The sequence below is a fragment of the Phascolarctos cinereus genome, unplaced genomic scaffold (assembly GCF_003287225.1).
Source record: "Phascolarctos cinereus isolate Bilbo 61053 unplaced genomic scaffold, phaCin_HiC Scaffold_2;HRSCAF=192, whole genome shotgun sequence".
Lineage (NCBI taxonomy): Eukaryota > Metazoa > Chordata > Mammalia > Diprotodontia > Phascolarctidae > Phascolarctos > Phascolarctos cinereus.
The window spans coordinates 367,655,190-367,668,706 of NW_027555625.1; the positions used below are offsets into that span (position 1 = coordinate 367,655,190).

Genomic DNA, 13,517 nt, shown 5'->3' on the forward strand with positions numbered 1-13,517 from the left:
AGGTCTACCCCAATCTGTGTTTTGAACTACCAATTACTAATAACAATCTTAGATATACTTTTTATAGTTCCTCATTTAAAAAGTAAACAGTCTGTCCGTCCTTATTGAGCCCCTTGCAATTAGTCTTTCATATATGCTTTGCATTTCTCTTGGATTTATATGTCAAATATATTAAGTTCAGGTTTTTTTTTCAATCCTGAAAGTCTGGTAATTCATTAAATATCCATTTTTTTTTCATTCAGGATTATGCTTAACTTTGATGGGTATGATATTTTCTGCTGCAAACCCAATTCTTTTGCTCTTTGATATATAGTGTTCCAACCCTTGTGGTTTTTTAGTGTCACCACTGCTAAGTCTTGTGTGATTCTAGTTGTGGCACCACCATATTTAAGTTGTTTCATTCTTGTTGCTTGTACTATTTTGTCCTTGAGCTGGGGGTTTTGGAAATTGACTACTATATTCCTGTAGATTTTCCTTGTAGGATCTCTTTCAGGTGGTGATCAGTGGATTTTTTCTATTTCTACTTTCCCTTCTTGTTCTAATGTTTCAGGACAATATTCTTTAATTATATATTGTATTATTGTATCTAGATTTTTTTTTAATCATAGCTTTCAGGTAGTCCAATTATTTTTATGATTTCTCTGATTTATCTACTCTCTAGATCAGTTGCTTTTCTTATGAGATATTTCACATTCTCTTCTATTTTTTCATCTTTTATATTTTGTTTTCTTATTTCTTGGTCTCATAACTTTGCTGGCTTCCCTTTGCCTAATTCTAATTTTCTTTTTTTTTTGTTTATCACACATTTTTTTTGATGATTCCGAGCTTATCATTAATTTATTTTGATTTATCAATTTATTTTATCATCAGTTACTTCCATATGCTTTTGAGTTTAAAATTTTTCTCCCCCTTCCTCCCCACCATCCTCCCCAAGATGGTGCACAATGTGATATAGACTATACATTTATATTCCTATTAAACATATTTTCACATTAGTGAAGTTGTAAGTAAAAATTAAAACCAATAGGAGGAATCATCAGAAAGAGGAAACAAAATCAACAGAAGAGAAAAAAAAAGATAGTGATTCAACTTTCACAATTATGATTACCATCTGTATCTTTTTCTCCATCCTTTCCCCCTATGTTTATGCTTTTCTTTCTCTTCTCTCCCTTTCCCCCCTCACCAGTACTTTGCTTTTGACCACGGCCTCCTTCAGTCTCTCCTCCCTTCTATTATCCCCCTATCCCCTCTTCCTCTTTGCCCCCACTGCTTCTTCCTTCCCTCCCATCCCCCCTTTTCTTTCCCCTTTTCCCTCCTATTGCCCATAGAGCAAGTTAGATTTCCATACTTAACTGATTATGTTATTCCCTTCTTGAGCCAAATCTGATGACAGCAAGGTTCAAACAATGCTCACTCCCCTCCCTTCTTTCCCTCTGCTGTAATAGGATTTTCTGTCTTTTCCTGTAATGTAATTTACCCTTGTCTGCCTCCTCCTTTCTCAGTACATTTTCTAAGATCAGACTAATCCACTTACTTGGATCCATTTAACCCACTTGATTAGATTTTTTTTATCATTACATCAAAGTCAACTAATATCCACCCCCTTTATGTATACTCCTTTAACATGGTGTAATAACAATACAGTTCTCAAGAGTTGCAAGTGTCATCTTCCCTTGTAGGGATGTAAACAGTCTGCCCTTATTAACAACATTTTGTATCTTTCTGTCCCATTTACCTTTTTATGTCTTTCTTGAATCTTGTACTTGAAGATCAAATTTTTTGTTGAGCTCTGGTCTTTTTATGAGGAAGGTTTGGAAGTCTCCTATTTCATTGAATATCCATCTTCTTCCTTGAAGAATCATGCTCATTTTTACAGGGTAGTTGATCCTTGGCTGCAATCCAAGCTCCTTTGCCTTATGAAATATCATGTTCCATGCCCTGTGGTCTTTTAATGTAAAAGCTGCAAGGTTCTGTGTAACCCTGACTGTGGTTCCACGATATTTAAATTGTTTCTTTCTGGCTGCTTGCAGCACCTTCTCTTTCATCTGGTAATTTTGGAATTTTGCTATTATATTCCTTGGCATTGTCAATTTGGGATCTCTTTCAGGTGGTGATCGGTGGATTCTTTCTATGGTTATTTTACCTTCTGGTTCTAGGACTTTAGGGCAGTTTTCCTTCATGATTTCCTGAAGGGATACTGTCCAGGCTCTTTTTTTCATCATGATTTTCAGAGGTTGATAGAGGAGAATGAGAGCTTCTATCTTTTTACTCTGCCATCTTGGCTCCTGGAAGCGGAACTCTCCAATTCTAATTTTCAAGGAGAAATTTTTTTCCTTAAGATTGTGGATCTCCTTTTCTAGTTGGTTGACTTTATTTTCATAATCTTCTAGTTTTTCCTGGATTGTTCTCATTTTAAAATGATTTTTAAATTGCCTCTCCTGGATTGATTTTCCAGGTCAGTTGTTTTACCAATGAGGTATTTTATGTTTTAATCCATTTTTTCATTTTTTTGTTTCTGTTTGACTGATTCTTGCTCTCTCATAGAGTCATTAGTTTCCATTTATCCAATTCTAGTTTTTAACAAATTGTTTTCTTCTGTTAGTTTTTGTACTTCCTTCTTCAGTTGGCCAATTGTATTTTTAAGGGATTTATTTTCTTCAGTGTACTTTTTTCCCAGTTTGCCAATTGTGTTTTTTAAGGAATCTTCTACCTCTCTCATTAGACTTTTAAAATCTTTCTTGAGCTCTTCAAGAAGGCTTTTTGGGCTTCAAACCAGTTCATATTCCCTTTTGATGTTGCAGATGTGAGTTTGTTTACGATGTTGTCCTCTTCAGAATTTCTGTCTTGATCTTCACTCTTCTCATAATATGAATCTATGGTATATTTCTTTTTACTCATGATGTTTCTTTATTCCCCGGCCTTTAAAGAGATTGAGCTTTCCTGCTGGGGAGCAGAGGGCACTGACCCAAGCTTCTTGTGTTGGGAGCCTAGGTCTTGGTCACTGGCTTTGTGTGCTGGGGCCTCTTATGTTGGCAGTCGGAGGCTGTAGAGTTCTGGCAGCTTACTTGGTGTTGGGCTGGAATCAGCAAGGCTGGAACTTTCAGGCAATTCTAGGTTGCCTGCTTTTCCTTTCCTTCAGCTTTCTTCAGCTCCTTTTAGATGTATGCTGCAGGGTGTTCATCTGCCTGGGGACCCTTGCAGTGCTCTCTCCCTTGTTTCTGCTAATGCACTGGGAGATTCCTTTGCTGTAGAATGCTGAGGCACCTGGTGGTTTTCTGAGCTGGTTTCCACTGGTTCCCTGCCCCCCTGCCCTCACTGAGTCACTTGGAGGTCCAGGTGTTGGTGTTTGCCTGCTCTACCACCTGGGCTTCAGGATCTCTTCCTGGTTGACAGTTGGAGATTCTGACAGCTTACCTGGTGTTGGGCTGGAATCAGCAAGGCTCGAACTTTAGGAAGACTTTAGGTTGCTTTCTTCAGCTCTTTTCAGATGAATGCTGCAGAGTACTTATCTGTCTGGGGCCTTTTGTAGTACTGCTTCCCTTATTTTTGCTGAGGCACTGGGAGACCCATTTGCTAGGCTGCTGCACTGCTGCTCCCCATCTTTCTTCTAGTTCAGGTGTTCCAGGGATTTTTTTCTGGGGTGATATTTTCTGGGTTTTCAGAGGTTGATAAAGAAGAGTGAGAGCTACTATCTTTTTACTCTGCGATCTTGGCTCCTGGAAGCAGAACTCTCCAATTCTAATTTTCAAGGAGTCATTTTTTCCCCTTAAGATTATGGATCTCCTTTTCTAGTTGGTTGACTTTATTTTCATAATCTTCTAGTTTTTCCTGGATTGTTCTCATTTTAAAAAAAAATTTTCCTCAATCTCTTTCAAGATTTTAAAGTCTTAAAAGTTCTTCTATGAATCCTTTTTGAGCAGATGACCATTTGATGTTATTCTTTGGGGTAGGAGAGGCTTTTTTGATTCAGTTTTCTCCTCTGAAGATGAACTCCAGTCTTCTTTATTCCAACAGTGAATTTCTATGATTATATTCTTTTCACTTTGCCTGCTCATTTTTTAGGAACTTTTTTTCCTGTAATCACCTCTAGTGCTAAGATATGGAGGATAGTGCCTCTGGCCTCAGATCCTCTTTCAATTCTACCCTCTGGCCTGGAATAGAGACCAAGAACTCTGCACTCTGGTAAGTGCCCACCACCAGGGCATCCCTGCTCCACTGCCTCTGCACTCACTAGACATGTGCTGGTTCCTTCTCAACCAGGACTGCATCTCAGCAGCACAGCTGGTTCTGGCATTCCTTATCAGCAGACATTCCCTTAATCTTCCTGGGCTCAGACATCTGACTCCCCACAATGTCAGGGAGGTGAAAGCTCCTGAGGCTGGTGCAGAGACTTCCTCCCAATTCAGCTAGCCCCTGAGTTAGCTGCTTGCTTTTTCATTGGAACTAGCCTGGAGGTGTTTACTCTTCACAGGGACCAAACCTTGGTTCTGGGATTTTTCTTCATATCTTCTCCTACTGCCCCAGGAGGACCACTGTTTTGTCTCAATTCTTGTTTATTTTTACCACTCCAGGTTTACCTTGAGGTTCTATAATATCTTGTTTGTGTGGGAAATCTGGAGAGTGAGGAATTTCCTGACCCACTCTGCCATCTTCCCAAAATCCTCTTTCCCCAACTAAGTCTTAATGAAGGTCTCAATACCCTTTAAGAAAAAGAAACTAACCTAACTTGCAGGGGATAAGGATTTAGGATTTTACTCCTACCACATAGATTCATTCTTTTTGGTGTGGACATCTTTTTGCCCTTCAAGAGATACTATTAAAAATCCCAACCCTTGGTGTAGTCAGGGTTACCTAAAGTAAATTGTTCTTGAGCTTTTTTGAGCACATTTTTAACAAAAAAAAATTTGTCAACCTTCCCCCCATCCCTATATAGGGGGCACAGTGAATACAGCACTATAGCAATAGATCTGAAGTTAGGAAGGCCTGAATTCAAATGTGACCTCAGATACTTACTAGCTAGGTGAACCACTCTGTGCCTCAGTTTCCTGAGCTCTAAAATGGGGATAATAATAGCACCCACCTCTCAGGGTAAGGAGGATAAAATCAGATAATATTCTTGAAATGTTTTACAAATATTAAAGTGCTATATAAATGCTAACGATTGATACCATGTGTATTGATTGAGAAAATTCAGCATAACAAAAACACTATTTTAGTAATGCTTTTAAATGAATTTCTATTTTCATAGTAATTAATTTGTGTGAAAAGTATTATTTATTGGGCCAATGGGAGACATGTTTGTTTATTAATGATGCTAAGTTATTTAACAAGACGGAAACTTTGAATTAGGTTTGTGACACCCCAAGGCCCCACAACCCAAAAAACAGGAACCACTGTTATCAGCTAGCAGGAATCAAAATTCTCACTTCACTCTCCTGCTACTCTGCTTGGTTTCAACTCCATGGAACAAGATGACCTTCCCAGGTAAAACTCGCCTTTAATATCATTGCAATGCTGCTAACTCAAACCCTGACTGATACCCCTTGCCTTACCCTTCTCTCCTCTCTGGAGAACTAGAGGGTGGAAGACCAAACTTCTCCCAATGCCTTCATTTATAAAGAGCAGAAACTAGATTTTTTTGGCCCCCTCCACCTTGCATTTGCTACTCTGCCTGGTCCCAACTCCATGGAACAAGATATCCCTAGGTTCTCCCTCTCCTTTCTTTCCTCCTTTTGTGTTGTTCCTCCCCCCCCCATTAAATTGTAAGTTCCTTGAGGCCAAGTACTGCCTTTCTTTTAATTAATGATGTATGCAATGCTCAGCACAGTGTCTGACACATAGTAGGTGCTTGATAAATATTTATTGAATTAGATTTTAAAAAGTAAAACATTTTACCTCATTGTGAAGTTAGAAATTTTCTAGTCCAGTGTAGTGATTGTAGAGATAAGGATATTGAAGGTCAGGAAGGTCAGATGACTTGCCTAAAATCATACAATTACTGTATGACAAGACTTAGATCTCCAGATTCTTAGTTCAGGGCCCTCTCCGCTACACCATTCTTGCTTCTATGAAGTTACCAAGTTTCCAGTTGCTTGAGAGAGGAACCAGCCTTGATTCTGTCCCTTTCAGTGCTCATCTCTTTAATATTTATTCCTCATACCTCTGGATATGCATTCAGTTTTTCATTCTTATAGGCCTTGCTCTTATCTTACTCTCCATCCATCCTTGTGTGAGAGCCACACATCCAAGGTTAGGACAGGTCAGGAAAGGGTGTGGTAACAGTTTAAGAAAGAATGATCATTACTAGGATTCTGCTCTTCCTGCAAACTTACTCATGGTCCCTCTACCCTGAACCAGATGGACCTTGAGGCCAGGTCCGTAAAGTTTCTTTTGGGGGATATTTCTATCATTTTGTTTGGCTTATACATGTACAGTTGTTTTACATGTAAAACATTTAAAATTAACATCTACATATAAAACATTACTTTGACACTTTTTAATATTTTATTTTTGATTGATTAAAATATATGCATTCTATCTACCTATCTATTTATCTATTTACATATACAACTTTGGTGTAATCAACATGAGTGCCTGATGCCAACTAGAGATGTTATTAAGCAAAATAATTAATGATCACATTTCTTCTGGAAATTCAGAATATCAATATTCAAATGGTATATAAGACTTGTTGAAAGGCTAGGCATAATTAATGCCTAATTGTGCCTTTTCTTAGATGAAAGGGAGGAGTTGATGGCTGGCCATTTCAGGAAAGGCTCAATGAAGGAGGTATTTTATATACCTTTTCCCTACTGAATTCCTCCCTATCCTTGAAAGGCCAACTCAAGGCTACTTCTTTTGTAGTAGCTTCACTGATCTGTCTATTGGAGTTGGGGGAATCCTTCCTTCTCAGACCTGGTATATAGAGAGATTTATCTAGACTAGGGTGCTAGTGCTTAAAACTGTACTTTAGGGTCATCCTGTATAGTACTGAGCGGAGACTTTAATTATCCAGATATTTGATTGTGACCCCCACCTTCTCTCCAGCAGAACAGAACAGTCAATAGCTTCTTGTCTTTCCTTAATGAAGTCAAAATGTAGGGAAAAAAAACAACAAAAGGAAATTCTATCCTGGATCTGATGCTCACTAAAGGGAGAAATTGGTTCCTGGAGTGGAAATGCTAGAAACTTTGACAGGGGTGGGGTAGAAAATGACCACTTGTAATAGGGAAGGAAAGGAAGTCTGGCATAATCTGGAATGCATCCTAAATATTAGAGAAACAGATTTCAAAATGTTCAGAAGAAAGAAGAAAAGGATTCCATGGACTAAGATTCTCCAAAAGAAGATAGCTCAGGAGTGATGAGAAACTCATGAATAAATTCTGAAGACACAAAGGGAAAGAATTCCAATGAGGAAGAAAAATAAGGAGCATGCACAAGGGAATTAACCTGTTTCTGGGGTACATGGTGGAATGGAATGGAGGAACTCTGTCCCAATTCAGAGAATGGGCAGGTATTATGTGACTGTTTCCCATATACTTTCTATATAGGAAAGAAATACATTTTAATTGGCTACTAAGTTGAAACTAAGTGTGAGTATAAAAGGCATTAACTGGCCAAAATTATCCCTCTTTTTCTGGGTAACGATGGTCCTTGAATATGTGACTCTCCTGCTGCCTCAACTTCCCCAATTCTTTGATAAAGAATGATTAGAGATAGAGTGACTTTGTAAGCTTTGAAAGGTGAGAACTAGCAGAATTTGTCAGCCACTATAGCAACTACAACTCTAAGAAGCAGCACAATCCAGCAGTGGATTAACCTGGCAGTTTGAGGCCCTTTGTCTCGAATACCAGAGAAAGACTCTTCCATTTGCCATCCTGCACCAGGAAGTGAGTTTGGTGGTAGAAAAAATATTTGTAGCAGCCACTTTTAGTGCACTATCCCCAGGGAGGAAGGGCATAGAGTGTACAGTGGCCCCCAGTTTAGGGGAAGTGTAGATACTTTTGTTCTTGCCATATCTTCTCAAAATCATTACTTTGTAAAGGTAATTGATGTTGATTGTTATTGAAGAAGTATGAAATGGCAATGGTGATTGATACTGGAGAGCACACCAGAATGAGGAGTTGAGTTTGTAGCATTAGAAGAATGCCACAGTTTCTCAAGGAGTTCCCCTAGAGCCCTGAAGGGAGAGGTATAATCAGTCACTTTCTGAGGACCTGGCTTACAGTTACAAATGGGAGTCAGGGTAAAGACTTCCAGTGACTTATCATTACACTTTAATTTTACAGTTTAGGAAACTGAGGCTCAGAGAGATAAGTTACTTGTGTAAGGTCACATAGGTTGTATGTGATAAATGGAATCTAGTAAGATCCATTTTATCTAATCAGATAAATTTCAATGGTGAGAAATGCAAAGTCTTCCACTCAGGTTAAAAAAAAATCAACTTTACAAATACAAGATGGGATAGAACAGTTATACTGAAGTTTGTCTGGAAAAAAAATCAGTGTTTTTGTGGATAGCAGGCTCCCTATGAATCAGTAGCGTGATGCGGCAGCCAAACAAGCCTATGCACTTTTGGGCAGACTGAAGAGAAGCAGAGTTTCTCTCTACTCTGTATCCTGTCTTGAACAGACAACAATAGACATATTGTGTTTGGCTCTGGACAACACAGTTTAAGAAGGATATTAATATGGTGGAGAGCATCCAGATGAGGACCAACATCATGGTGAAAGACCTGAAGTCCATTTCATATGAGGTTAGTTTGAAGGAATTAGAGATATTTAGCCAAGAAGAGATTCAAGAGGAGCATAACACCCAGGTTCAAAAACTTGAAAAATTTGCATGAAAAAGGGATTAGATTTGCTCCATTTGGTCTCAAAGAGGGCAACTAGGGGCAATTAGTGGAACTTGCAAAGAGACTAACTTAGATTTAATGTAAGGAGAAAAAAAAGCTCCCTGGCAGTTAGAACTATTCCCAAAGAAGAAAGCTCTTCCCCAGGAGGTGTTAGATTTTTCCCTCTTTGGTTGTCTTTAAGTAGAGGCTGGATAACTCCTTGCTGGACATAGGATAGAAGGGATTAATTTCAGGTTTGAGTTGGTCTGCTGACATCCTTTCAAAGAATCTAAAAATCTGTGATTCTCTATTAAATGCATAAGTTTGGGTGGTTCTACTTTTGTGAACTTCAGGTCCTTCATCTGACTAGTAATAATAATATTAATAATAATGAAGATTCCTTCTCCCTCAGAAAGATATCTCATCAGAGATGGGAATGTGCTTTGCACTCTACAAGATTGTGCTATAGATTATATATTAGGATTTTAATTATCCCAATATATAACCTTTCCTCACTAAATGGATCAATAACCCAGTAGCTTTTCACCCGAGGATTCTAACAAACAACGTTGTGGGAAGATTTACATTTTTCTCTGCTTTGCTTTCTACATCTAGTTTTTCTAAAGAAAATCCTGAGTACAGATGGTGCCATCTACAGGCAAACTTAGTAACTGGACTACAATTAAAGTAAATTAGATTGGGATCCTGAGAAGTTTCCTTGAAGACATTTTTCTCTATTTCTTCCCTTGCTCTATTATGCTCCCTATCCCCAGTTTAGAATTACATAAAAGCACAATTATGCAAATGCAAAACCGAACACATACGTACACACTCCACCCAATAATTCCTAAAGCTGAAGGCCAGTAAGAGGAAAGAAAGTCAGTTAAAATTGAGGCCCAGATATAATGAGTCACATTCTAAATTTTGCCAGGGAAACATGAAACACAATTTAAAAAGGAACCAATTGAAAAGTAACAAGAGTGGTAACCTTGGGAAAGTCCAATTCAACTAATATCATTAATTGCCAATAGTGGGGAGGCAATACACTTTAAGCAGAAAGAACCCCAAAGGCTTCAGCTGGAGGATCTTGCTTTGAAAACTAGAGCTACTGTTCATCAGTTCTATGGCATTGGTAGAGTTATTTAATCTTTTTGCCCTCTATGTAAAAAAAGGATGGTTAGACTAAGTGGTTTCTAGGGTCCTTGCCAACTCTAAATCCTATGATACCGTGTAAATGGGCTGTGTTTCATGCTGAGGTTTTGAATATATGCATGGCACTGTCTTTACTATCATAAGAATTACCAGCTAATAGGACATGTATTAGTTGTTGGTGGGAGTTGTTCATTTTCAAAGGGTACCAACGAAATCATGGAAGGTGTCTTGACTCATGGCTGAAATGGATTTAAGTGAGGCAGAGTTGCACAAAGTAGTCAGCCTCACTCTACAGGAATCATTGAAGAACAGTGGCACAACAAAAGTCAGGAAAACTGGAAATGATCCATGATACAGTGGATGAACTTCACGTCTTTAATGCTTAAACAAGCTCGACAGAAACTACTCCTGTGGCTAGCATGTTATGGAGGTAAAATGAGGCACTGAAAAATGGAGAGTTGCAGAAAGAGGGATCCTTTCTGAAGCAGGTACAAACAAGATTGTTTGTCAGGAGGAGTCAGCCTAATACTGAAAGTACCATTGGGGAAAGCAGGGACATAGATAATGGGATTTTGGGGCAAAGGAAGGTGGTCCAAGGACGGAAGGGGGCATGTTATAGATGTCAACGGAGGCCCCAGGAGATGGAGAGTTCCAAAAAGAGGGACACTAAGGGCTGGATACTTCAAGAGAAGCACAATGATGCTGAGAGTCCAAAGCTGGAGGAAAGCCCACACGATGACCAGCACATGTGGAATGTTCTTCGCAAGGTCTTGAGTCTGCAGCTTCTGCTCAGGCTAGCCTGGGACTTGAAGAAGGCTGCTTCTCCACTTTGTGGCAGCTAAAGGCATCTCCAAGTTGGGTGAAAGTTCACTGGTAAAGGAACACTGGCACATCAAGCACCTCTGAGGTCCAGAGTTGCCTCTAGTGGCCCGGTTATAGTGTCACTGCATTGTCCTGCTGCCCTGTGAAGAAGGGAAAATCTGGCATGTTTAATTGACAACTAAAGGCACTGCAGAACTCATGGCCACAACTCACTGTGTTCCAAGGACAGACATGGAAATAAAAAAAAAACCGGGGGTCTAAACCCTGTCCAGGGTTTTCTCTCAGGGTGCGTGCTCTGCTTTGAACAGCAAGCATTAAGGCACAGTGCATTTAGCTGGAATTTGCCCATCAACTCTCCTGTCTATTTCTCTGGGTGAGAACTACTTGTTATCCCTTACCCCATCTACTGAAAGTGCAAGCAACTGATATTTTTCTCACTTAAAAAGTATATATATATATGAATATATATGTATATGTATGTATATATATATATAGATATAGATATATGCATATATATCTATATATATACATATTTGTGTGAGTGTGTGTGTCCATTTTTGGATGCAGGGATGTAGGTACGACAGTACTAGGTGTCCAGATGGCTGCTCCTCCTCAGAAGAGGACTTCCCAGAGGGATTTTAGACAGGTGAAAGAGACATGGCTGCTGGAATGATTGGGAGACAAACGTCTCTTCTTGGGAGCTTTTTCACCCAATGCTGAATCATCAGATTCTGATCTGGTCAGAAAGATCTAGATTTCCTCTTGAAGACTTTCCTCTTCCTGGGCTTCACTGATGGTGCCCATTGGCTTTGGGGGCAGAGATTGGAGACAGTCCATATTATTTCTCTCTGAGATCCCTGAGAGTGAAATGGGCCCCTGACTAGTGAGAGTACAGCATCTTGTTCAGAGTCATAAGGCATGGCAGGTGGAGAAATGAAGGGCAGAAAGGCTAGGTTCATGGCATCCAGGTCACAGGGCAGGATGGTACTAGGGATGCTGCTGCTGCTGCTACTGTTGCTACTGCTACTGCTGGTAGTAGAGTCATCAATATGCTGCCAGGGTGGCAGGGGGCCTGGAATGTCATACCAAGGAATGAAGAAACTGTGATCTTTCTCTTGGCCAGTAGAGTCTTGTAGCCCTAACAGATAGCTAGAGTCCTCAGAAGCTGCTTCAGGGCAGGTGTTGGTGCTGGACTCTGCAGCTGCAAGGCAGTGGTTCTGTTGTTGTCTCACTTCCCTCACTGAACACAGTACATCCTTGCCTGAATCATGAGGAGACAAACATCTTTTCTTCGAAGCCATTTGGTCCAGTGCTGAGTCATCCCAATGTGACTTGGTCAAAAAGGTCCACATTTCCCCTTGAGGACTTTCCTTTTCCTGGGCTCCCAGAGCAGGGTCCAATTGGTTTGGGGCGCAGATGGGAGACAGTCCAGAGCATTGCCCTGGGAGATTTCTGCGAGGGACGTGGGCCCCTGTCCCAGTGAGCCCACAGCATCTTGTCCAAAGTCATAGGGCATGACAGGTGCAGAAGTGAAGGGCAGAAAGCCTGGGTTCATGGCATCCAGGTCAAAGGGCAGGATGCTGCTGCTGCTGGGAGTGGAGTCATAGGTCTATTACCAGGGTAGCTGGGGTGCTTGGATCCAAGACCCTGGAGTGAGGAGCCTGTCATCCTTGTCTTGGAGAATGACATCCATTGGCCCAAGGGGATAGCCTGAGTCCACAGAAGCTGCTTCAGGCGAGGTGTGGGCACTGCCTTCTCCAACTGGAGGTCTGTCGTTCATGCTTTGTCCCGGCTGGGAGCCTTTTCTAAAGGCCGTCGCAAAGGGATTGTGGTTCACTTTGAGGCGTATGATCTCAGCATTGTGATATGCAGTGACGGCAATAAACTCCGTTTCTGGGAAGGTGAAGATGTGGGTCGAGGAGAAGGCAGACAGTGTCTGCTGCTTTCCATCCCTCAGTTCTTGGATGGGAAGCCTGGGCTGGTATTTGTGGAGAGACTTCAGTAAGATGGGCTGGGTGGCATTGTTATAAGTTGTCTTGGTGTTGGTGAGCTTGAGTTTTTTAAATGATATCTCTCGCTTCATCCAGCAGGCCCCAGTGTTGGGGGAGTGTGGGTGGATATAGACCTGGTTCCCTGGCATGCCATTGTCTACCTTTTGATACTGATCCCATTTGTGATAACGCCAGTGATGTTGATCGATGGGCACGACGTCTACAAAGAGCTGGTACTGGGAGTTGGGGTCCATGCCATGGATTTGGTAAGTCCAGAAGGGGAACATGGCACGGCCCAGCTTGGTGAGAATCATTTTGTTCTGCTGTGTGTGAAACTTGAGCCAGAAGGAATGGTTGCAGAGGACGGCTTTGAGTTTTCCAGAGAAAGAAGTGGCAGTGTTCTGGAGCAAGGGCTTGGTGAGCCTGTCTGGGAAGGAAGGATTGGCCTCAGAGGGCTGAAGGACAGAGCACAAAGCAGGAGGAGGCATCCTGTGGAGGGTGGCTGCAGCACCTCCAGCACAGCTATTGGCCAGCTGGAACGCCTTAGCTCCACCGTTACTTCATTTCTCCTTTTGCTCTATTTCCTTCTTCAGCTGAGATTCCAATCTCCGGAAGACAGAAACTCTCGCTCTTCACCTAGAATGACTATTACACCTTGGCATGTAAGTTAGCAACTTGTCCCGGTGAAATATTTAGGAAAGTCCAGTAACAACTGGAAA

The 13,517-nt window shown here is 40.9% G+C and overlaps 1 pseudogene; it reads right to left on the minus strand.

Annotated features, from left to right (window-relative positions):
* Positions 1-12,419: 12,419 nt before the first annotated feature.
* On the minus strand, positions 12,420-13,286 carry LOC144455707 (T-box transcription factor TBX21 pseudogene; annotated as a pseudogene).
* Between the last annotated feature and the right edge of the window lie 231 nt (positions 13,287-13,517).